This window comes from Falco biarmicus, chromosome Z (assembly GCF_023638135.1).
Source record: "Falco biarmicus isolate bFalBia1 chromosome Z, bFalBia1.pri, whole genome shotgun sequence".
Classification (NCBI taxonomy): Eukaryota; Metazoa; Chordata; class Aves; order Falconiformes; family Falconidae; genus Falco; species Falco biarmicus.
The window spans coordinates 11,957,772-11,980,938 of NC_079311.1; the positions used below are offsets into that span (position 1 = coordinate 11,957,772).

General features: G+C 45.1%; 1 long non-coding RNA gene across 1 annotated transcript; it reads right to left on the reverse strand.

Annotated features, from left to right (window-relative positions):
* Positions 1–855: 855 nt before the first annotated feature.
* LOC130143116 (uncharacterized) lies at positions 856–22,105 on the reverse strand. Its single transcript, XR_008819645.1, has 6 exons — positions 21,957–22,105; positions 10,009–10,171; positions 5,444–6,464; positions 4,562–4,672; positions 4,132–4,243; positions 856–2,238 (listed from the first exon to the last, which is right to left on the reverse strand). It is a non-coding gene; the product is annotated as an uncharacterized LOC130143116 (long non-coding RNA).
* Positions 22,106–23,167: the final 1,062 nt, after the last annotated feature.

Genomic DNA, 23,167 nt, shown 5'->3' on the forward strand with positions numbered 1-23,167 from the left:
GAGCGCACCTGAAAATTGTGACTATCTCAGGAGATCTCAAAAAATCAGTTTTTGCTACTGCTCCCAGATAGACCTTCAAGCTGTCAGCCCTTCTTTGGTAGCCCAGCGCTTGGAGCAAAACAGAGTATTTCTTGGGCTGCAGATACATCAAGGACTGAAAACGGGTGGCAATACCTTTCTTGCTTCTGTCAAGGCTGCATCATCCCGCCCCTGTGGTACTGAGTCATGGCATTGAGCCATGCTGGGGAGGTGTTAAGCCAGAGCAGAGGTTGTGCCATCGATAATCTGTTCTTGTGAAAGAAGTGTCCAGAGGCACAAGCAAAATCCTGATGCTGAAAAAGAATTAAGTGAGGAGGAAGGGATTTGTCAAAGTGCAGCAACTCCCATTTCCATGAAGTCAATTAGCCTGAGTCAGGTAAGCCCTTTTTCCAGGTGGGACTTCCCTGCAGTGTGCCAAGAAGTAATTGCACATCTGCTGGGTTGCATCAGATCAAGCAATGGGGACACGGGTGTCCACAAAGCAGCAGCAAAGAAAGTATCGTCAGCAGGAATTGTAGGCAAACTCATTATCCATGGTGGGAAGTCAAGCGATGTTGTCTGGAGAGAAGACGTAAGATTTTGTATGTCTTTTCAGACTGCTTTAAAATGGAGGAGCAGGTGGTCAGACTGCCAGCTCAGGTATTGTCTCCTGTGCCAGTGAGTGCCAAGGTGCCAGGTGGGTTTGTGAGTCTCCTCCAGTACCGCATCAGAGCCCTGCTGTGCCAGGCACCACAGGGGTGGAACCAGCCCACATCCCTCCCCAGAAAAGCAGGGAACAGGGAAGTTTATTCCACATGTCATCCTTTCCAGGTTTCTGTAGTATTTATTTTACACAGGGCTCTGTAAAATCTCCCAGCTGGCAGATTTGGTCTTCTGCAGCAGCCTGCCCACGGGAGGCCGAAGTCTTGGTACCATGTTCTCCTATACTGCTCTCACATCCTTTCCCCTCCCTGCCCTGCTCTCCATGGATAACCCCAAGGGCTGGGGTAGAGCGGGTTCTGACCAGGGTTGAAGGGGTGCATACTGCCCTTCCTGGCTTTTTGGTGCACTTGACCTTTCAGATGCACACTTGGTGTCAGACTTTTCACTGTGACCTCAGATGTGGGTCAACAAGGTTCAGACAAGTAGTGGAAAGAGGAGCAGATGCTCATGCAAGTGTAACTGCAGCACTAGGATCCCACAGCACCCCCTCAAAACAAATCCACATGAGATACAGAGTCCTTATTCATCTCACTGTGGCACATTTTGCTTACTATTTTTATTTTTACTGTCTATTTCCACTGCCTTACCATTTAGAAAAAAAGGGTTTGGTTAATTCAAGAGAAAAGGAAAAGAAAAGTCTGCACTATAGAAGTCCTTAGATTGCTTCTGTAGGCTGGAAAAAAAAAAAAAAAACCAACAAAAAAAACCAACCAACCAAAAAACAAACAGTGGGAAAAGCTCATATTTATTTACTCAGTGGTCTCTTTTCTTCAGTTCCAAGGAGCATCTTGTGTACTAAGTATGCAATGTGAGAAAGGTGAGAACTGACAAGCTTCTGAATTGCTGAGATTTATCATCATTGCTGCTGACAAGTATCATGAGCTGTCAATAACTCCTGGATGCTGGAAGCCTAATTCCCATTTGTATTAAGGATATTTGTATCTATTTTGTTGGCACATACATTTTTTTGTGCATATTCATCACATACATGCCCAGTTTGCCATCTTCTTATGCTGTCAAAGTGGTGGAAATAGGCAGATAAATTAGACTTACAGGCTTCAATATTAATTTACAGCTTTCACTGTGTCAGAAGCAATATGCAGTGACAAATTCAGTAAGTCCTTAATTAAAAAAAAAAAAAAACCAAAACAAAAACTATCTTGTCTTAACTCATCTCTGGAGTTTTCTCAGAGAGGAAAGAAAAAAGTCAGATTGCTCCAAGGATTAAATAAATAACCCACACTTTACTTCCCTGAGCAAGTACATGTGTTATACCAGTGGGTATAAGCTTCTCACCCTAAACACAGTGACCCTGTTTCCTTGATCATGAGCTCAGAGATGGTTTGGCGTGAGTGGTCTTCCTCCATTCATGGAGATCTCTGACTGTGCAAGAGGGCTGACTTGGAAACAAAAATGAAAGACATCTTTCTCCAGATTTCTGCATGCTGAGATCTTCTCCCTGACCCTCAGGCACCCTGGCATGGTGAGAGGTCAGGCCTGTAAAGCAAATTTAAGAAATCAAAAGGCAGAGAATTAATGCTGTAAAATACTCTGTTTAGAGGTTCTCCTGCCTGCTAGGCAGAATTAGGCAGAACCTGATCTGAAATAAATTGTAATGTTGTACTATGAATACTCCTAATTTAAAAACCCATTAAACTGCTTGTAAGTAATGCCAGTATTTCCAGGAGAGCACAGTATGTTTGATACATCCTGTTGCAAGTCCAAGTAAAATCAGGTAGACCCTCTGTCCCTAGAGAGCAGTTGTTTAGACTGAAGGCCATATGGGACCGCACAGCAGTGCGGCAGCAGTCTGTAAGCATGCATTTAGCTGATAATCTGTCATTAGCTTGGCCTGTAATAAAAGGAGGTTACACAATGTTACTCTTACTACAGGCAAAGTGTGTTCTCTGAGATTCACAGCAGCTTGGCTTACGCTCAACAATTTCACACAAACGTTGGCAATTAACATCTTTCATTCTTGTGCTCAATCTCATAAACAGCAAGAGGGCTCGATCAACTGTTGATGACCTCTACAGGGTTCAGATTCATGCCATCCAGGTTCCTGGCATGGCTGTTCTTATTACTATTAATTTGATAAGAAAAATACCATTAAATTAAGAACCAAATGCCCTAAAGTGTGCCACCTGTGATACACCCATGAAGTAATAGATGTACCCTGCCTCCAAACTTCATCAGGCTAAAAAGATAGCACAGAAATACAACAGTGGAGGAGATCAGCAGAATAAAAAATGCTTTGATGTGTCAGGAAGTGGGAGAAATAAACCAACAGTCAGCTAGAAAGGCAGAAAAGAAAGGAACTATTCCTTCAGAGTAACACAAGGTTATACCAGCTGCTAATACAGTAAGGTCTATCCAGCTAGAGTTTCTCTGAAGTCCTGGGGCATCCTTGAAAAAATAGGGATTATTGCACAGGGAAGAAGAGTCTCAAACAAAACCCAAAGGTCTGAAAGGTCCAGAGTAGCCTGACAAGACAGTCTCACATCATACACAGCCACTGCAGCAGTCAGTTTCTCTCTCCCTTCTAAGTCTGGTCCATGTGCCCTTGTTCAGAGCTACCACAGCTGCAGACCTGGCTGCATTTTCACATTGGCTCCCATCTAGTATTTGAGATTTTGTAAAAACAGACAGTGGATGGGTCAAGCTCATCTCAGGGACTGCCTCAGGTCAGGTCTGGTTGGAGGTTAAGAAATGAAAGAGTTATCCAAAAATGCTATCTGAGCACATGTGGTTTTGGAGCAAGACTCTTGTTAGCCCAAAAGAGGGGGTAAATTTTCCCAGGTGTGGGAAATGCTTGGAGGGTGGTGTTGGTCTGATATGGCAATAATTTCACTTTGTGCTGGTCACAAGCAAAGTAAAAATCTGCATTATTCAGGCTGATAATGATCTCTTATAATTTCAATCAATAACTCAATCTTGAGAACTTCATAAATATTAGCTATTTTAGTCTTAATTCACCTCAGAAGACATTTCTTCAGCTTTATAGAGTTTCATGACCCTTATTTGCCTCAGATGCACAGGGGTGTTTTTGCTTTGCATTTTGCCCTCAAGTAAAAAGCCCTCCTTCCTGACACCACAAAAGGACATGGGCAAAGAGCAAACATAATCATGCAATATTTATCACACCTGCATTGCTTCTGGCATGCTCTAATAGATTTGCCTGTTATCTGTAACTGGGCACTTCCACCTCCCAGTGTGCAGATGGTAACCCCTGCCTGCTGGCAGAGAGAAACACCCAGAGAAATGCTATGCCACCTAGGCTGCTGGGACCATTTCATTTCCAAGGTCAGCGTTAGGTAAATAATAAATGCAGGTGCCTGTTTCTGCAGGATCCTTTTTGTGGCCATGGAAGCATCTTCATGGAAGCATCACCTTGTTTTTTTCCATGTTCCTGAGAGCCTCTGTGCAGGTGGACAATGGGAGCAACAGAAAGTAGCTGCTGGCAGCTGCAAGGTGTGGGGAGGATAAAGGCTACTCCAGCTCACTGTAAACAAGAGAGAGGAAGTGTAATTGTAGCTAACACTGCCTTGCCCGAAAAAAGGCTGCAGAGCACAGTTGTTAAAGTTCACGCATCAGGCATTGGTCTTTGATCATGACTGGAGGAGCTGCAAGCCCCGAAACACAAGGGTAGGTGCTAAACAGGCTGTTTATAAGGATATGATGGCAGGGTTGGGTAATTGCTTCAGCAATGACAGCAAAGCCCACAGCCGTGAGGAAGGATCCTGAAGCATGCACTGACAGCTGCGAGTCCATCACCAGTCCCGGTGCAGGACTATGCTCACTGCTGCTTGTATGTGGGTACCTCTCTGCTGCTGCTCACACCCGTCTCCATGGAGAGGAGGATGTGGTCGGTCCTGTAACATGCAGCAAGATTAGTCTCTTAAAGTTGGCACCATGCCACAGGCAGAAGCTCCTGTAAGAAACAGCGGTGAGGTGAGTTAACTGTTAACTTGCAAAGCCAAAGCCCATGGCTTCATCCCTGGGAATCCTACCTCCTTTGCACATGTTGTTAAAATTGGTAAAGCAGCTCCACTATCAACCTGTTTCTATGGGGGAATGCTCTCCAACTATGGACATACCCCTAAAGCTCACTCTGTGGCTGTCTTGGCTCCTTCTGCTTCTGCCTTGGCACATGCCTGCCTCCTGCCCCTGCCACAATGTGCCGAGGGATCTCCTGCCCAGAAAACCAGGGGCTTAATTTCCCCAGTAAGCCTGGCCAGCACACCCAGATTTCCACTTACTGACAGTAAGTATCAGTCATTGCAGAAAAATCAATGCGGGACTGTGATGAGGGTTCAAAGGTCCATCATTTAAGTGGTGACTCATTAGGGAAAGACCAAGATTACTTGGTGGAAATTAGACCAAAAATTTCCATTGACTGCCAGCTGGAAAAAAACTGTGATTTTCCTCTGAACTGCAGCAATAGCTAATGAGCTGATAAGGCCTAAACCCTGCAACTTCATGTGAACAATATTAACCTTTGCCAACTGTACAGAAAGGTGCTGCACACACAACAGCAATAAGTGACAACACTGTCATCACAGGAAAAAAAAGAACTGACTGACATACTGAAAGTGTCTTGTTAAAATAAAAATTACTTTCAACAGAAGACACAAGATTTCTATCATAATGAGTACAACAAGCAGTTTGAGTCTTAAGGTCACCAAGCCAATGCGTCTCTTACCAGGACCTAGGTCCTCAGAGGAGCAGCAGGCAAACACAAGCACTGGCAGGTAGTATTTTGGAGGGCTTCACAGTGAAACCAGCAGAGAACAAGGGAGCGCAGGAATGCCGGGGAGACCACAGCATGGAGGAGGTGAAAGTCCCTGTCAACACACAAAAGACAATCCTGCAGTGCCACGAGCCTCCACCATGCTGCAAAATGCTCTGCTGACAGTCACTGCCTGGATCATGTCAAAGGTTAGAAAAGGCAGCTCTGGGAACAAAAACTACTTGAGGGCAGCTACTGCCATTGCTCAATCACATCGGGGACATGATCTTAGAGCTGAAGATAAGGTTTAATTAAACCACAAAGTGTGTGAATCCAAGTAGTTGTGCATTCTAGCCATGATAATAAGAAAAGCTGCACCCTGTGCAAACACGATATGACATTGCTATCATTGCTATGAGTAAAACACCCAGTTCGAGTCTTAAGGTCACCAAGCCAATGCATCTAGAGCAAAATTATCTCTAAGGTAAGTTTGTCTTGTACTGAAACACAGCCCTGCCCCCCTCCCCAGATTTTCTGGCTACTCAGCAAGTGAAGTTCAGCTACACTGACCATCACATCACACTTTCTGGTTGCTCCACCTCTACCACTGAACCTTCCATCCCAGTCCATCTATTTCAAAACTTTTTCCTTTTTTCCTCCTTATGTACCAACTTCCCTCCACTTCCCCTTTTTAGGTCCACTTTGCAGCCCCCTTCAGTTTACTCTCCAGTGTTAATTCCTTCTGAGTGGTATCAGACCCAACGATATCACTGGGTCACGTGTGATACCAGGTATCACGTTTCCTTGAAACTACAGGATAAATAATCTTGAAATTGTAACATGCAGATAAAAATAAAGGAGAACAGAACACTACTGAGCCATAAAGTCAACAGCAACATACCGCCATCACCCAGGATATCAGCGGGATGGATCCTAGCATCATTGGTGTTGTGTACAGCAGGGCTAAACCCAATGCTATGAAAGTGATGGAGAACTGGAGCAAACAAAAGGAAAATTAGATCTCTCTTTAGGCTCTTATGAGCAAGCATTTGTTTTCTCATCCTTTGAGCTACCTCCAACCATGCAAACTGAAGAAAATGTTGAATGCTCTTGCCTTTCTCTGGCCAAGATTCAAGTAAACCCTCAGGATCACATCTTTTAGCTGAGAGGAGGAATTCAGGGAATTGCTATGCTTGCTGAACTAAAAAATTCATATATGTGGGCATATACATATATATAAGTATGTATGTATGCCTTTCTGTGCTGGTGCAGGTCTAAGACCTGAAGGTTATTTTTCAAGGTGTTTAGTGTTACCCATCAGTGCCAAATGACACTGCTCTAAATCTGAAGTTTGAAACATTTACAATTGATTACGCTGGTGTAAATGGCACTGGGGCATTGTCACTCCAGAACAGACAAGGCAGCCTGTCCGCCTCCAGCGAGTGCATTTAGACAAGCAAAATGCAGTTCAACATGCAGCTCAAGCTGGCATCATTGTCATCCTCTCTGTTTTTTGTGTGCTTGAAAGCTAGTCCAGATCAAGTGTGATGTATTCTACAGGAACATAATGAAGATGTGTACATTCTGCTTAGACAAAACAGTCATTCTTGAATCAGACAAAGGGCAGTCATTTAAACCTTTGTTACAGCAGCCTGCAATCACATTCCTAACCTTTTAAAGGCAAAATTCGAGGCACTGAGGGCAAGCACTTTCCTGAAAAGAACCAAATGACATCTGCGGTCACAAAACCAGCAAATTAGCTACCAGCTCGTGAATTTTGTGAGGCACATGTTAGACACTGTGCCCAGTGACAGAACTGCAAATTGAGATGTCAGCTGCAAAAGATAGATTTTCCTGAAGTTTTGGTGTTGGTTTTTTTTTCCCCAAGGAGACTGCACTGTTTACAGCCCTCTGTGTTCCATGTTTCCAGGTATTAGATGTGGCATTTTCAGTTTGCCCTTTGGCTTCTCATTCCAGAGGATTGCAGCTGTTCTTTTATCCCAAGTCACCGCAGATTAAAAATCACGTCATTTAATCAGTGCAAAACTCTCAAAGTGACAATGTGAAACAGACATAAAGCTTCCTGAAACCCACAAAATCAAAATTAGATGACACCTTGGTTTACAATAAATTCAGAGCACTTAGTTTCTTAAGTGTTGTCAAGTACAGTAGAACTAGCTTGAGCTGGCTATGTTGAAGCCTGAAAGCGTGAGATTTAGCTTTTGACAGGAAGATATTTAGTGTGCATCTCAGCAAGACAGGTGTGATAGCCAGCCTTGCTGTTCCTGGTAGTCCTCTTCTGGCGGACAGTTGATACTTCAAAGGGTGTAACTGGTTGCAATACAATGAATTGAAACCAATCCCTTTAAGTACAAAATTAGCTACAGCTGTGCAGGTGTGTCCCAACTTAGGCTAGATATGATATCCTTGATAAGTGGCTTATACCGGCAGCCAGGCTGGTAGCTGTGTCAGTGCAGCTGCGTCATCTAATTGTAAAAATAATGTTTGTTTCAGCTGAACATTTTACAGGAACTTTTCAAAAATGAAGGGCTGCACTTGAGCATAAATTACAATGTGCGGATGAAAGAAAACACCTGTGTTTTGCCTCAGACAGCCTCTTGTGCTGGGTTTGCTCCATGCTGAGCACTCAAAAGGCCTGATCTATGAATAGGGCTCCCTACTGCGAGTGAGATAATACAACAAACCATATGTCAAAATACTCCTTTCACGTCATAAGCCATGACTTACTCCAGCCTAAAAAGCTTTTGCATTTCAGAAGTGTTTCATGACATCAGACAACCAAACACACCATGCAATTATATCTCTTCCTCAGTCTTATTCCCACTGCTATGGAAGAAAGACCAAGGCACAGCCCTTGCCCCAGCTGTGGGACACTGTTCGTGCTCCCCACTGTGCCCTCTGCCCAGGACAAAGTTCCTGACACCAGGACTGCCTCGCTAAGCAAAGGTGTTTCCTTGTTCTGCATTTTGATGAGCACCTTCACAAGGAGCACTACTGTTGCCCTCTGAGCACAAGTCTCGAGTGCTGCTCCTTGGATCTGGCAGCATTTAATTGGTTCAGAATTACAGTAGCGACATTAGCAGTTTTCAGTTTGCTTTTAATTTCCAAAGCTTCCAGGTTTTCTGATAGAGGCAAAGACCTATGCCCAGCAAGTAAAAGACTGTAGCAATAGATTTCTTCCACAAGTTTGTTGTCTGTTGGCCTTGAAGGCTGAAAACCATGAGGTCAGTGTAGGCTGGCACAGTAACCACAGCCTGAACCTTAGTGGCAAATGGGACAGTGAAAGTGCACTGAGAATGAAACTCTCCAAACATGCAAGGCTTAACTGAGTTCATCAGAGAGGCAGGTTGAAATGAAACCCAAAAACTCACATAGCTGAAATCCTTTCCCTGGATTGAAAGGAGAAAAGGGCACAGCTGCTGCCTCAGTTGGTTCATGGTTTTGGTAGTTTCCCATGCAGGTTTCTTTACCTTTCCTTTTTGGGTTCCCAGTACAAGAGAGACATGGATGTACTGAAGAGAGTCCACCAAGATGATGAAGGGCCTGGAGCATCTCGTCTATAAGGGATGGCTAAGAAAGATGAGTCTGTTTATCCTGGAGAAGAGCAAGCTCTGGGGGGATCTTGTCAATGTGTACAAATACCTGTATTGTGGTGCAAAAGAGATGGAGCCAGGCTCTTTCCAGCACTGTTCAGTAACAGGACCAGAGGCAATGACCACAGACTGAAACACAGGAGGTTCAACCAGAACATCAGGAAACACCTTTTCACTATGGGAGTGACTAAGCAGTGGTGCAGGTTTCCCAGAGAGGTGGTGGAGTCTCCATCCTTGAAGATATTCAAAAGCCGTCTGGCATGGTCCTTGGCAACTGACTCTAGGTGGTCTTGTTTGGGCAGAAGGGGTTGGACCAGGAGATCCCTTCCAACTTCAACCATTCTGTACAAAGACCCATTAAGGAGGAAGATGCTAAATATTGGGTCCTGGGACAGTCACGCAATGTTGTTCAAACACAGCAAACTTCATTGTTGAGAGGATGGGCCACTGGTTTTAGAAAACAAACGTATAAAAGGGATTGATTTTCACCTTTCCAAACTTTCTTACACCTTGAGGAAATGCAGGTATGTGAGTTGCCAGTGCAGAGATGAACCTGAAAGAAGGACTATTGCTGGAGAAGACATGTAACATGCAATGTAGTCATGTTGAGTGATCTCGTGTCCTGGCCACCCTGCTGCCCACCAGGCCAGGGGGGTTAAGCCATACCACAACGGGACTGTGCAAGAATTAACTGGTCCACTAACTCCGTGCCCTGAGAACTGGAATGAGCAGAGCAGGCAAGGGTGCAAGGGTATATCTCAGTGCCTCACTAGACCATAGGGCAGGTGAGATGCTGTGAAGCAAGGCAAAGGGAAATCTTGAGGTGGTGATTAGGATCAATAAACATACATCAAGCAGAATGTGAAGCTGGTATATCAGTGAAGGGAACCTGGGACTACGCCATCCACCACAACCCCCACCTACCTGAACTGGCATGGTGGCATGGCAGGATTTCCATAATTTGAGTAGCCCAAGGGGAAAATAAATGAAGGTTCCACTCTCCTCTGGTGTTGGTCAGTGCTTTACAAGGAATACATCCTCTCTCAACTGCTTGTAGGCCCATGGAAGAGGAAGCACATCTGCAGATCTCAAGGAGAATAGAAAAAGGCAAAGGAAAATTAAGAAGTGGCGATCAGTGCTCAGTGAGCTGTGCGAGCCACTCTAAAGAAATCTGAGTCAGCTTCCAACTTTTATCTTCTCCCCTCTCTCCTGCTGTTCTCTTCAGGCACCATTATAGCCTGAGCTGCAGGAGGACAGGAGATTCTTCTGGGAGCCCCAGTACAAAACTGGAGAGCACTTTTTTTCAATTAGTGACTTGACACTGTCCTGCACCCTGCCTTTGAGCAGTCTCCCCAGGGTGGGTCACCCACGGGTAAGAGAACAGGGACTGATCTGGCAGGGAGACTGCAAGGCTGCCGATGATGGACCATCATCCCAGCTACCACTGCTCCTCAAATCCCTGCAAGCAAGACAAAAACAAAGGCCCATCAAGACTTTTACCCTTTCATCTGCTGAGACTATGGGAACATCACAGGACAGCAACCTCCTTACTGGTGCTATGCACAGGGACAAAGAACTAAAAAAGATGAGGTCAACAAGGTAACCCCGAGAACACGTGATTCATCATCCTATACCAGATATTTCCCTGCACAATTGTTTGGGCTACTGCCCACACACGCACATTGTTGCGAGCAAATGGACATGTTCACCATGCCTGCTGTGGTAAATACCACACACAGTTACCAAGCCTCCACTTGAACTTGGTGCTAACCTTTTGAAGGGAAAAATCTGAGACAACACGGTAAAAATCTGATTATCCTTTTATATCAGCCAGTAATCACAAGGACTGCTTTGTCAGATAATTTGGAGCAGTAAGAAGAGATGAATCTCTTTTTAGAAACATGTTTTACATGAACAGTGCTTTATTTGTGCTTAAAGTACCCAAAATCAAACACCTAAATGTAAGTATACATATCCATTTGGCTTTACGTAAAGTTAGAAAGTATATTCTCTCCAGAATTTTAAGATAGTCTTAATATTCAGAATGGACATTATAACATGGGAAGAAGGACTAAAAATTAAATTTAAAAGTCAGAGAAAAGTGGTAAACCCAGCACAAGAGTAAGCAGCTCCTGGCAGAAACCAGACTGTATCTCTCAGACTGTCAAGCTGGGGCCAAGCTTTCAATAGCAGATAGCAGCGGTGAGTGGTCTGTTGCATTTCTGAGCACTTCTAGCACCTCTCTACAGAAAAATAAGTAACTCTGAGACCACACTGGACACATGCAAGGACCAAGGTCTGAAGATCAGGCCAGGGGACAGCCAGCTCATGATGTTTGTAATTGCTAAACACCACATGATTCATAATTCACCCAAACTCTAGTATCTTCACTCAACTGAAACCATGAAACCACAACATAAGCTACCAGTAGATCCAAAATATGAAGAAACAGTTCAGGGAGACAACTGTACATGTCCTAGTTACACTCCTCTAGCACATGCCACCTCCATGTGACAATGTGTGACAACATACAGTGTCACACACTCTGGACCTCTGTATGAGATGGGTGATGAGCCAAGGCTGACAAAGCTGGCAGCCCTTCCTCCCTCTCTGGCAGGAGACTCAGTACCTGCTGCTGAGCATGGTGCCCCCGGTCCCCTGGGGCAGAGCCAGGACCCTGGCCCCCGCTGAGCAGAGTCACTTCGAGCCATCCTGGCCACCCATCCCCATGGCACAGAGGCCTCTGAGCATGCTTAGAAAGCACCATCCGGAAAAAAAAAAAAAAAAAGAAAAATAAAGTTTTTCCTCAGCATTTACCAGAAAGCATGATGATACCAAGGCAGAAGGTCTGAAAGTTGGTAGTAAAAGGACCCAAAAGTCTTTGCATCCTGGATTTGAGTGATGCAGCATGCTTCTCCCTCCTCCTTGGGGAAGCACGGTGCAGGGCTGTGCTGTGGAAAGTCCTTCCCATGCTGGTGCTCCCTTCCGTCACCTTTGCCCACCCTTCTGCACAGCACTCCCACCATTCTCATTGGTCATCCTCATCTGCTGGCCAGCAATTTACGTTGTGTTTCTGCAGCTGCAGTTTTTTCCATTTTATTAAGTTAAAATTCTGGCTATATCTAACTAGATCTTTCCAGCTACACTTTTTTTTTAGCTCCTCAGTGCCAGAAAGTTATCTTAAGTGCTTTGCCTTTACTTGGACCTTTGGAGGGAGGTGAGGGAAATAGGGAATTTCAAGACTTCTGGAAAATAGCAACTTTACCAACTCCTCTCTGAAATAAGCATGCTTCTGTTTCTCTTTTTAAGCAAAGCCATTTGTTAAATCACTCACTGCAGTGAATTTTAGGTGTGCTCAATACTTCACAGGAAGAAATCCTGGGTAGAAAAAACACAAGGAGGCTAACGTATTTCCCCTCTTACAAACCAGAAAAACCCCAAGTGTGCTTCGACACACAGATAAAAATACTAATGGTCCAATTCTGTACTCAGCCATCCATCGTAAGGCATGAATGTTACAATGGTTGCACCACTAGAAAATTGCACCCACTGCAAATTTTTCCATAGCCATCGCACACAAGCAAACTGTAATGCATAGAAGGAATATTATCTGAGTAGTTTGCAAAGATGCGCAGGTGCAGTCAAGGGCAGGCTGCCTGCCTGTCCCCAGAGAGCCCACTTGGTGTGGCAGAGGCTTTCCTGCAAACCAAAACTAAGCTCCCTAATGCAGCCTGGCTTCTGCCTGCCTGAAGGGAACTTGTCTGCATGGGGTGTTGACAGAAAATTACCCTCCATCACCATTTGCAGTACAAAATACAGTGCCAGTTCCCACACAGAGATACAGCAGCTAAAACTGTCCCCAGTGTGACAGTCCAGGAGAGACAAGACCAAGAAGTCCCAAGATCTGCCTGCAATGTGCCAGATTTTCCTGATAGTAAATGCAGAACAAAATCAACAACGCAACAACAGCCAGAGATATTTTGGGTTGACTCATGGCTTTTCTCACAAAGATTTTATGAAAAAAAAACCTACATGGAATTGTTAAGCATTGTTCCATAGGCTTGTCCCAGGTCAAGCCATGCTTTGGTATGCAAGAGTTTCCTTTTGGGCTGCAATCCAAAGGTTTTTGACAGATCTGATTTCACACAGATGTTCCAGGATTTTGCAGCTTTTTGTGGGGAGTTTTTCTGTGCATTAATAGAAATGCTTTTTTGAAACAAATTCCTTGTAAGATTATCTCAGCTTGAGGAATCATGCTGCAGGTAGCATCCATGCCTATATATCCCACATACTTCCTACTTTCATCCCTTGCACAAAGCTGTCATTTATGCTTTGCCACACTGTACAGCTGCAGTAGGATGAGGCCAAGGAGCGATTCAAGACAAATGGCACTAAAGATACAGGCATGCAGGGTGCTTCCTTTCTCAGGAAGACTATGTTGTTGCCTTTGTCTGTCTTTTTTTTTTTCATTCCTATTCCACTCTGCAAGATGAAAACAATCAGTGCTGCCAGAGAAACAGAAAGCCAGTAGGTAACAGCGATGACCAGCCACAGGCTTGCATCAGTTTACATCAGCCAGGCTCACTCCTTAGAGAACAATTTTACTTTATCCTGGAGCCTCAGATCTGAGCTCCCCCTCCATTCTCAGGCATGTGCAATGGAGGGGGTGTGAGCTTAGCCATTTTGTGTTTCTGTGTGGCTAATGCAGGATTGCTGCTCTGTGACAGTAAAAAGCCTGTAGGAAGACCCAATAATGAGCAGATACTGGCCTGTTTGACCTGGCTGACTGACGTGAGGGTTGGAAAACTTATTACCATGTTCCTAGCCCCCTTTGCTGGTGTTCAGACAATAATGTCCGGGATGGGCCGGCAACCCATTTGCCCACCAACCGGAGGGCTGTGCCACACCATTGCTACCAGGGCAGTACTTGGTCAGCAAGTGCAGCTGGCTGTGGGATGCTGTTCACGTGCCAGTGAGTTTGCTGGGATTTAACTCTCCCCTGTTAAACAGTAAGTTCCTGGGACGTGAGGTGCTGCTCTCCAGGTGCCAGCCAAATAGACATTCTGAGAAAACACACCTGGAAGATGTTTGCTTCACACAGCTATGCTTGACCTAGATGCTATCATGTACATCACGGTCGAACATCAAAGCAGCATGCCTCGAGGAGTGGCTCTTTGTGCCGTGGGCTGCGGAAGCCCTGCGTCCTGCCACCTGGTCAGCAGTGCCCACGTCCCCAGCACTGTGTTGGGCATGGCACCACGTGTGCCACATGCTCCACTCCCCCGGGTTAGCTTTTGCGCACCCAGACTTGGCTTTAGCAAAACTGGAGACCCAGTGATGGGGCTGTGCTCTCAGTGGAACAGGGAAAGGGTTGGTAATGAGAAAAATGATGGCATGCAGTGTTACTAAAGCTGGCTTTCAGAAAAACTTCCCATATTAAACAGCTGTTCAGATGTCAAAAAACAAGGGGGGGGAAGAAAAAAAAAAAAGAAGCAGTAAGGGACCAGTGCTATCTGCAAAGCTCATCAAAGTCCAAAAGCTAAATCAAAATCTTTTAATGAGGATAAATAGTAAACACCCAGAATAAAGATAATACTTGAGATATTTAGATAATACTAGAGACAGCCTAGAAGAAAAACAGCATGGTATGTGGCATTTAAAGTGCTCAGTTTCAGCCTGCTTCTGCTCAGGTCACAGCTCTGATGTTGTTAGGAGCAAGTTACACCACGTGGGTTGCGATGATGTGCAGTAGAGGCTCTGGGTCTTCATGGCATTTACACATCTATGAAGCCTGAAGGTCCTCAGACTGGTTTCTGCTCTCACACAGTGCAGCCACCTCTGCGGGCACACAGCAAATACCACAGCACAGTTTTCTCACTACCCCTTGTCCCAGGCATGAGTGCAGTGCTGCAGCAGGTGCGCAAACATCTGCCCCATGTGTTTCCAAGGAAAAAAAAAACTGTTCAGCTTCCCCTGTGCAGTGTCCAGGGGCTTTGTCCAATGTCATCAACATACAGCACTTTCTGTGTATTGTTTTGGCAGAAGGACAGCCACAAAACTTTGTGCTCCTTCCTGAGTACATGGCCTGAAAGAGCAAGTCCAAGGTACATGCACAATGACTTAAATCTGCAGAAGACATTTGCAGACATGGACACCCAAGAAATGCTAGTCTCAGTGAAGCTATTCATTAGGAAAGAGCAGTTATAGCTAAAAAAGACTAATTCCAAATAACACTGCTGGCAAATCCCATTCAAACAAGACACGGAGGACGTATCCATCGCCTTATGCATCATATTAATGCACCATTGTCAGTCAAACCAGAATGAAGAGGGTGGAAGATACTAGATTTTAAACTGGCAGCCTTTTATATTTTTGCACTGGAACAAATGAAGACAGTGAGGAATCCAGCCCTGTGGCTCCTAGATAAATAATAAAGCTTCTCAGGAATAGGATATGCTACCTTGTAGAAGAAGTCAAAGCTAAGATCTTGATTTTGCTTGTATTTCTGTAACATCTGGTACCTTGCTGAAAGCTTACTGTGTTTTAACAAAAGGTCTTTTTAGAAAGTAGGAATGCAAACACCTCCAGACAGCAGTCAGGCAAGCATGCAAATCAAAAACTTTTTTCATTTACTAAAATAAAGTGTTATATATTCAATACAAAATAAAGAGGAGGAGGTTTATTAACAGTACATTTTCTAGTTTTTTCCTATTTACATGCATGCACAAACAGGCATGCCTTATATTTATTTAAAATAACATAAAATGCATCATCCTAAAGAAAATAAAATAGGAGTTAATATGCAAGTCAATATATTTAGTTTGAAAGTGAATATATTGCATATAAATACGATATGCACATGGTTAATGTTGCTTAGCTAGCTTAAAACCAAACCTAATGCAACATGCAACTCAAATTCCCACAGCTTAATATATGTTATGACTGAGCTGCATGCTTTAATGCCCATTCATAAAACCTAAATCACTTAGCCCAACATCCAAAAACCAGCATGTGCACTGAAACCTGGGCTAAGCCGCTAAAAGCAACACTGTCTGAGGGTGTGAGTGCACTGCAGCTTGTACTGCTGGTGGTGCCGGCTGCTGTGGTTCTGTTCCTCCCGCCAGCCACCAGACGCTTCACTGACCTCTTCCACATAAAACAACAAACAAACAAACAAAACCTCCCCCAAAAAATCCCTCCAAGTCCAACCCTGAATACTTTTCCTGCTTTGCAGCTGGATTTAGTTTGCTGAAACAGCTTTGCAAAGAGTTTAGCAATCACTGCAGCCAGAGCCAAGGAGGGGCATTCAGAAGCTGTCTTGACTTCCATGGCCTCTACCCAGCTGCACCCATGCCTTGAAGCTGTCAGGTGCTCTAATTTCTGCTGCTAAGGGTCTCTTTCAAGGCATGCCTACAACTTGCACGGTCTTGTCAAGCTCAGGGAGCCCACGCCCCATGCCTCAGCCCGCTGGAGGACCAGCAAACACATTTGTCTAAACCAAGACAGTTGCACTTCTCAGGGACTCATGATAGGTGCCAATCTTTGCACCAGCTTTCTGAATACCAGGACACTCAGACAGCAGCTTTACCCAGCCTGCCTTCCTCAGTGCCCTAAAGCATCTCCAGAGCATCCCCATTCCAACACCCCGTGGCTCCGCTTTCCAAGTTAGAGACAGTGGGCTCTGACAGAGAGTCTGTGCATACCCTGAACTCAGCAGAAAGCCATGCTACACCCACCACATGTGCTGCCTGTTCCCACATCTCACCACCCCACCAGGCATGGCATGAGCAGGACCAGCTGGTGGTCAGCGTGGTGGTGGCCATTAAGCCACCACAGCTGCCTCTGTGTTTGTGCTCCAGCAAGCAGCAGGCTTTTCCCACATGCAAGTCCTTCAGGAAGGTGCACACCAGCAGGACATGCATGGATGGCTTCTGTGTGAACTGGTACCACCTGGAAATGGAGAAGAGCAAACATGGAAAGAGCAATGTTGGTCCTTGCCTGCACCAAGCATACAGAAGAGGACGCACCTTGTTCCCATAGATGTGCTGTTGGGCAGGGAGAAGCTGCCTGTGTCTGCACTTGGCTGGGAGAGGAGAAATGGGAGGCAAGAGGGGAAAGAGTAAATCTAGAGGTAAGATGAAGACACTAGGAAGATCAGACAGGAGAAGAGGGAAGCCTGGCAGAAAGACAGGAGGCACAGGGGCAAAGAGGAATGCTTGATGTGAAGGATGGTTTGTAGATTCCCTCACCCAGAAAAGATCACTGTCATCCAAAAATGCAATGAATGCACTCAGAATCTGTGCCCAGATACACACATCAGGGATATACAAAACTGTCCTGGTTTCAGCTGGGATGGAGTTAATTCTGCTCTTAGTAGCTGGTGCAGTGCTTGTTGGTTTTGGTGTGGCAAAAATACTGTTAACACACTGAAGTTTTTGGTTGTTCCTGGATGATATTTATACCAAGTCAAGGACTTTTCAGTTCCTTGGGCCCTGCCAGCAAGAGGGCTGGAGGGGCACGGGAAACTGGGAGGGGACACAGACAGGGCAGGGGTGCCCCAAACTGGCCACAGGAATATTCCATACCATGTAATTGATGTCATGCTGAGTATGTAAGTGGGGGGGAGGTTGGGGGGGGGTGGAGCAGGAAGGGGGCCACACTCAGTGTTAGGCATTTGTCTTCCCAAGTAACTGTTACACATGACGGAGCCCTGCTTCCCTGGGGATAGCCAAACACCTGCCTGCCCATGGGGAGTAGCAAAAGAAAATGTTTTTCTTTGCTTGCATGCACAGCTTTTGCTTTACTTATTAAATTGTTCTTATCTCAACCCTTGACTTTTGTATTCCTTTCCGAACCTCCCCATCCCTCTGGGTGAGAGGGGAGTGAGTGAGCAGCTGGGGTCAAACTGTGACAAAACCCCATTTATTTTCTATTTTCAACCAGTTATTTCAGGAATGACTGATGGAGCCACCAGTCACAGTCAATGATTATAATCAGCAATCCATTTGTATTGTTTCCCTTTCAGGCTTAGAAGGACATAATTGGCTTTTGGTTCAGAGTAATAGAATGCTTTTCCCCTATTTATACTGAAGTAAAATAATTTCAGATTCACAAACCGAATGCTTGCACAAAGGCTTGAATGCTGCTTCCTGGCTGAATGCATCTATTTGTTCATTAACCCATAATACAGACAAGAAATTCTGGCAGGCCTGACCAGCTGTGTTACACTCCTGAACCAAACATACTCTTTGAAGTCTGGGTGTAGGCAGGAGAGCCTTACTAGTGCAGCCTAGTGATGCCTACAGCACTTTCAGTTCCAGCTGTCATCAACAGAAGTTCAAAGTCTTCAAAAGCCCAAGTCCAGTTAGACCCTCAACAGTACACAGTAGCCAGAAACTAAGTAAGTGAAAACCAGACTTGGTATTCTGGGTTTGGGGGGTTTGTTGGTGGTTTTCGGTTTGGTTTTTTTTTTTTTGTTTGTTTGTTTGTTTGTTGTTGGTTGTTGTTTTTTGGTTTTTTTTTTAATCTGGCACAAAAATGAGAGGTTGCATAGTTATTGATTCCTGCTGGTAGGAAGTATCAGAAAACACTCAGCTTCTCCTGCAACAAATTTTACCTACAGTTAACGAATTAACATGGCAAAAGCCCAAATATTCAGGTGCTTTACATAGCTGCTTGTAATAGCTTGCCAGTTAGGCAGACACACAGCACAAAGGTTAAAGAAACATAACTGAGAGACTAGATATGCACCTAGTCTGTACAAAGGAAAATTGCAAGGACTTAGAAGGAGCCAGTAAAATAACTTGATTTATATGATTAAGACTTGCCATCAGGAGGACTCAAATACACTTGCTACAAAGGGCTTTTATCAGAGATCGGAAATATATTAGGGTATGCATTGCTCTGGCATACACGCTCCCTTTTTACAGAATGTTGATGCACATATGACAGAGAGGCGGTCGTGCTGTCATTCAGAAGAACCTGGTCTGGCTGGAGAAATGGGCCGACTGGAACTTCCTGAAGTCCAGCAAGGAGAAGTTCAAAGTCCTGCACCTGGGAAGGAACAACAGCAGGCACCAATATATGCTGGTGGCCAACTGGCTGGAAAGCAGCTTGCCACAAAAGGATCTGGAGGTGCTGGTGTTCACCAAGTTGAACATGAGCCAGCAGTATGCCCTTGCTGCAATGAAGACTAGTGGTGCCCTAGGCTACATAAGGAGAAGCGTTGCCAGCAGGTCAAGGGAGGTGATCCTTCCCCGCTACTCAACACTGGTGAAGCCACCCCTCCAACAAGTTCATGAAAATGCCACAAAGGTGATTAAGAAACTGGAGAATCTGACATATGAGAAGCTGAGAGAGACGGGATTGCTCAACCTGGAAAAGAAAAAAGCTCAAGGGGATCTTATCCATGTGTATAAATACCTGATGGAGTAAAAGAGGTGGAGCCAGGCTTTTCTTAGTGGTGCCCAGTGAAGGACCAGAGGGAACAGGCCCAAGCTGAAACACAGGAAGCTGCCCCTGAACATCAGGACACACTTTTGCTATGAGGGTGGCTGAATAGGTTGCCTACTGAGTTTGTAGAGCCTCCATCCTTGGAGATGCTCAAAAGCCACTGGATGCAGTCCTGAGCAACCTGCTATAGCTGACCCTGCTTTCAGCAGTGGGGCTGGACTAGGTCTCCAAAGGTCCCTTCCCACCACAGCTACTCTATGGGTCCAAGATTCATGTCTAATTCTTTGGGGGGGGAACGGCACCACAGCTCCCCGACAGCAGCACATGCATCTGCTTTTGGATGGACAAGGGAGTAAGAAGGTCCTGTGCTACAAGGATGCTCGTGGTGGGCTATTTGGTGCTGCTTGCAGCAGCAGTGATTATTTATCTTCCACCGAAGAATCAAATTCTCCATTTTACCAAAAGCAGCATGGACCCTCTCTGGTAGGGAGTAGAAATTCTTTTGTCACACAAAGTTTTCTTAGTCTGGCGTCTTCTGATTCATTGCCTACGGACTTGTGGATATCTGTAGAGTACTTCTAAAGGACACACAGAAATTAACTAAGCAAAGTAAGCCTGTGATAAAAAGTCTTCAACAGACCATCCAGGAAAAAGTTTAAGGATCTATGAACTGGGCGAACAGAGGATAAAGGCTGCCTTTGAGTTAGTCAATCTGATCAAACTCAAGTGGGTGGTGATGCACTTTTCTCCCCTCAATATAGGCTTCAGCTAGGTGTGGAGAAAAGTCTAGGAACCTGAAACATTGCTAAAGAGATGGGTAGCAAGGACGTGTCTTTTACAGGAATACTGCAGTGAGACTCTGCAAACAACCTACTTATCTTTGAATAAATGCTAAGTGAAGACTTCCCTTTTTTTAATTTTTTTTTTTTTTTCTTCTATTGCCACCATGGTAGGAAACAGTCCCTAGCAAGGGACTGCTGAGCATCAGCTGTGTCAGACTTACACTGTCTCCATGCTGTGGTACATAGAATCACATTCACCAACCAGCACTCGAGTGTGTCCTTCAGTGCCCTCTCGTTTTCATCCATTGCTAACAATATGGAGGAGGTGGTCATTTCCCTTTGCTTAGGTGAAACACATCAAGCCACTGATGTCAGCGTTGCGATGGGAGCAAATGGCTGTCACAGATGCAGCAGACATCAGAAGTGGCTGCAGTGCAAACTAGGTGAAGGCACACAGCAGGGAAGTTCTGGTGCATAGCAATGAAATGGAAGAGCTTCAGTCTCTTCAGACACTTAACCATCTCTGGCAGCCCCCAAAAAAGGAGGAAAAATGGCCTATTTAGGATAACAACAACAACAACTTCCTGGGGAGTGAGAAGCTCAAAACAGTTCACAGCCAGAAGAGGCAAAAAAACAGCAATGTGGTACTGAGAGTAATAAATGGACCAATTCCACAGTATATTTTTAGAGAGGAAAGCTGCTGGGTTTTGGAGGTGGCAGAAAGGGGTTAGTAAAAAGGGCCTCCTTTATTCTTTAAGATACTTTCCTTTAGGATCTGGTCTGAGTTTAGACTTAAAGCAACAGCAGTGAATGCTACTCATGCAGTGTAAAACGTCGTAACTGTGTGGCCAGCAAATTGTCCTCTGTGGTCCTGCCACCTATCGCCATCTGTGCCAGCCATTTGAAGGGCAATTTCCCCTGGGATACCTGGTAGCACTTTTATTTTGAGCAGCTCTTTGGGTACACGGCCGCTGGGCATAACTGCTGCCGAGCTTAGGCCACTTCACCAAGACTCTACGAAAACCAGCCTCAAGGCAGACCCTATGCACAGGTACAGTCCTTCTTGCTTTGTGGACTTGGTTTTATTACTTTGTATGTCAATAGAGAATAGGTTCACTGCTCAAAAGCAACAGACTGCCTAAGGCAGAAAAGCACCAGCTTCTCTGTTAATCATGGAACAGAGCACTGGAAATGCCAAATTTCACTTCCGGTGCTCAGTTCAGCTACAGCTTTAAGCCAAGTGAAATAATCTCTTTAGCCATCACCTGCTGCATACAAAAGCGATCTGCTTGACAGGCAAAGCACAAAAAGGTTATGCAGTTGTATTCTGGCTGCACAAAGACTGTGTTTATGGAAGTACCACTGAATCTCAAATAGGACTGTTCACTCCTAGCAGAGTTAGCATACTGCTGACACATGATGAGATCATTGTTGGTGTCAGTCTGCATACAGACAAGATACACTTTATGTTCACATGCAGTCAACCTTGACCACATGCTACATAGGTCTGCTTAACTGTCATCATAATTGCAGGAGGATGCCTGAAACCCACCAACGTTTTAAGTCTGTGCTGTTCTAGTATCTGGAAGTAAGGCTGTTCCTAGTCCAAACCACCAGGATTAGACAGGTTGTACTTACAGGACAACGCTCCTTCTAACATCTGCCAGCTCGCTTCTCCCTCCCCAATATGCTGCCTGCTTTAGACAAATGGACTCCCCAGGTCCCACAGCATCAGCAGAGAACCTGCATGGTAGGGAAAACCACCACACCAGCAGCAATGTCAAGATTAAACGCCATCTCAAAGCTGCAGACACTCCTAGACTTGGGGAACGTCCAGATCTGTCTGCTCCAGCTGTAGCTCCCTCCCCATTCAGCCAAGGTGCCAACAGTGACACACCATCCTTATCCTACAAGTCATCTGCCGGAGTCTGCATGCCAGTGAACACTCCCAAGACATGGGGAACCAAAATGAAAAGGTCTCCAACTGGTCTGTAACCAGGAGACAACAGCTGCAAGTTCTCTCATCTTGCTACTCAACTGCAGGGTGGGCAGCAAGCCCTGCTGTCTTGCTTTCCTCCTTTGCTAGCCACCCTACATAACCCCTAGAGCAGATCCTGCTGAAAGCCCCATGTCATTCACAGGAAACAGGCTTATTCTAGAGAGCTAGCTTTGAGAAACATCTTGGAGGTGTCCGCCTCTAGGCAAGAACCCTTAAAAACCTTTCTAAGGTTTCACCTCTGTGTTATTCTTTGTTATTACCCAACATACTGCGGAAGTACCCCGACATACCCATATTCCTTCACTCTGGAGCACTAGTGACAGACAAATTTAACCTGCATTCACTACAGTTCGCTCCCTGTTTCTGCTCCCCCTCCTGCACGTTTCTGTCCTAGGGGGAAAAACTCCTGTTACAAAGACCTTCAGGGCAAAACAGTTGTCCCAAGAGGGAAGCGCAGAAGCCAGTGAAACTGAATAGAAAGGAGTCAAGGTGACAAAAATCTATGCCTTGTCTTGCTTAGCTTTTGGGGGGCTGCCAGCTAAGGAAGCACCCCTCCGTGGAGAGTTATTGAGATGACCCAAAAGGCTAAATAAGTAAAACATTGTTCAAGTTTTAGTAAAGGAGTCTAGGGGGAAGAAGAAAAAAAAAAAAAAAAGCGCCACCCTGGTATTTTTCTGAGCTTTCCTCTGTCTGCTGAGAGATGAAACGAAACTCAATACCAGTCCCAGTGGCTCATGATTTATTTAACTTTGAGCTGCTGGCTTTTTATATTAGAAAAACATTATTTTACCTGTCTGGTGCACCTACAGGAAAGAACAGGCTTGTCAAAAAAGTCAAGGCTTCTTGAAGA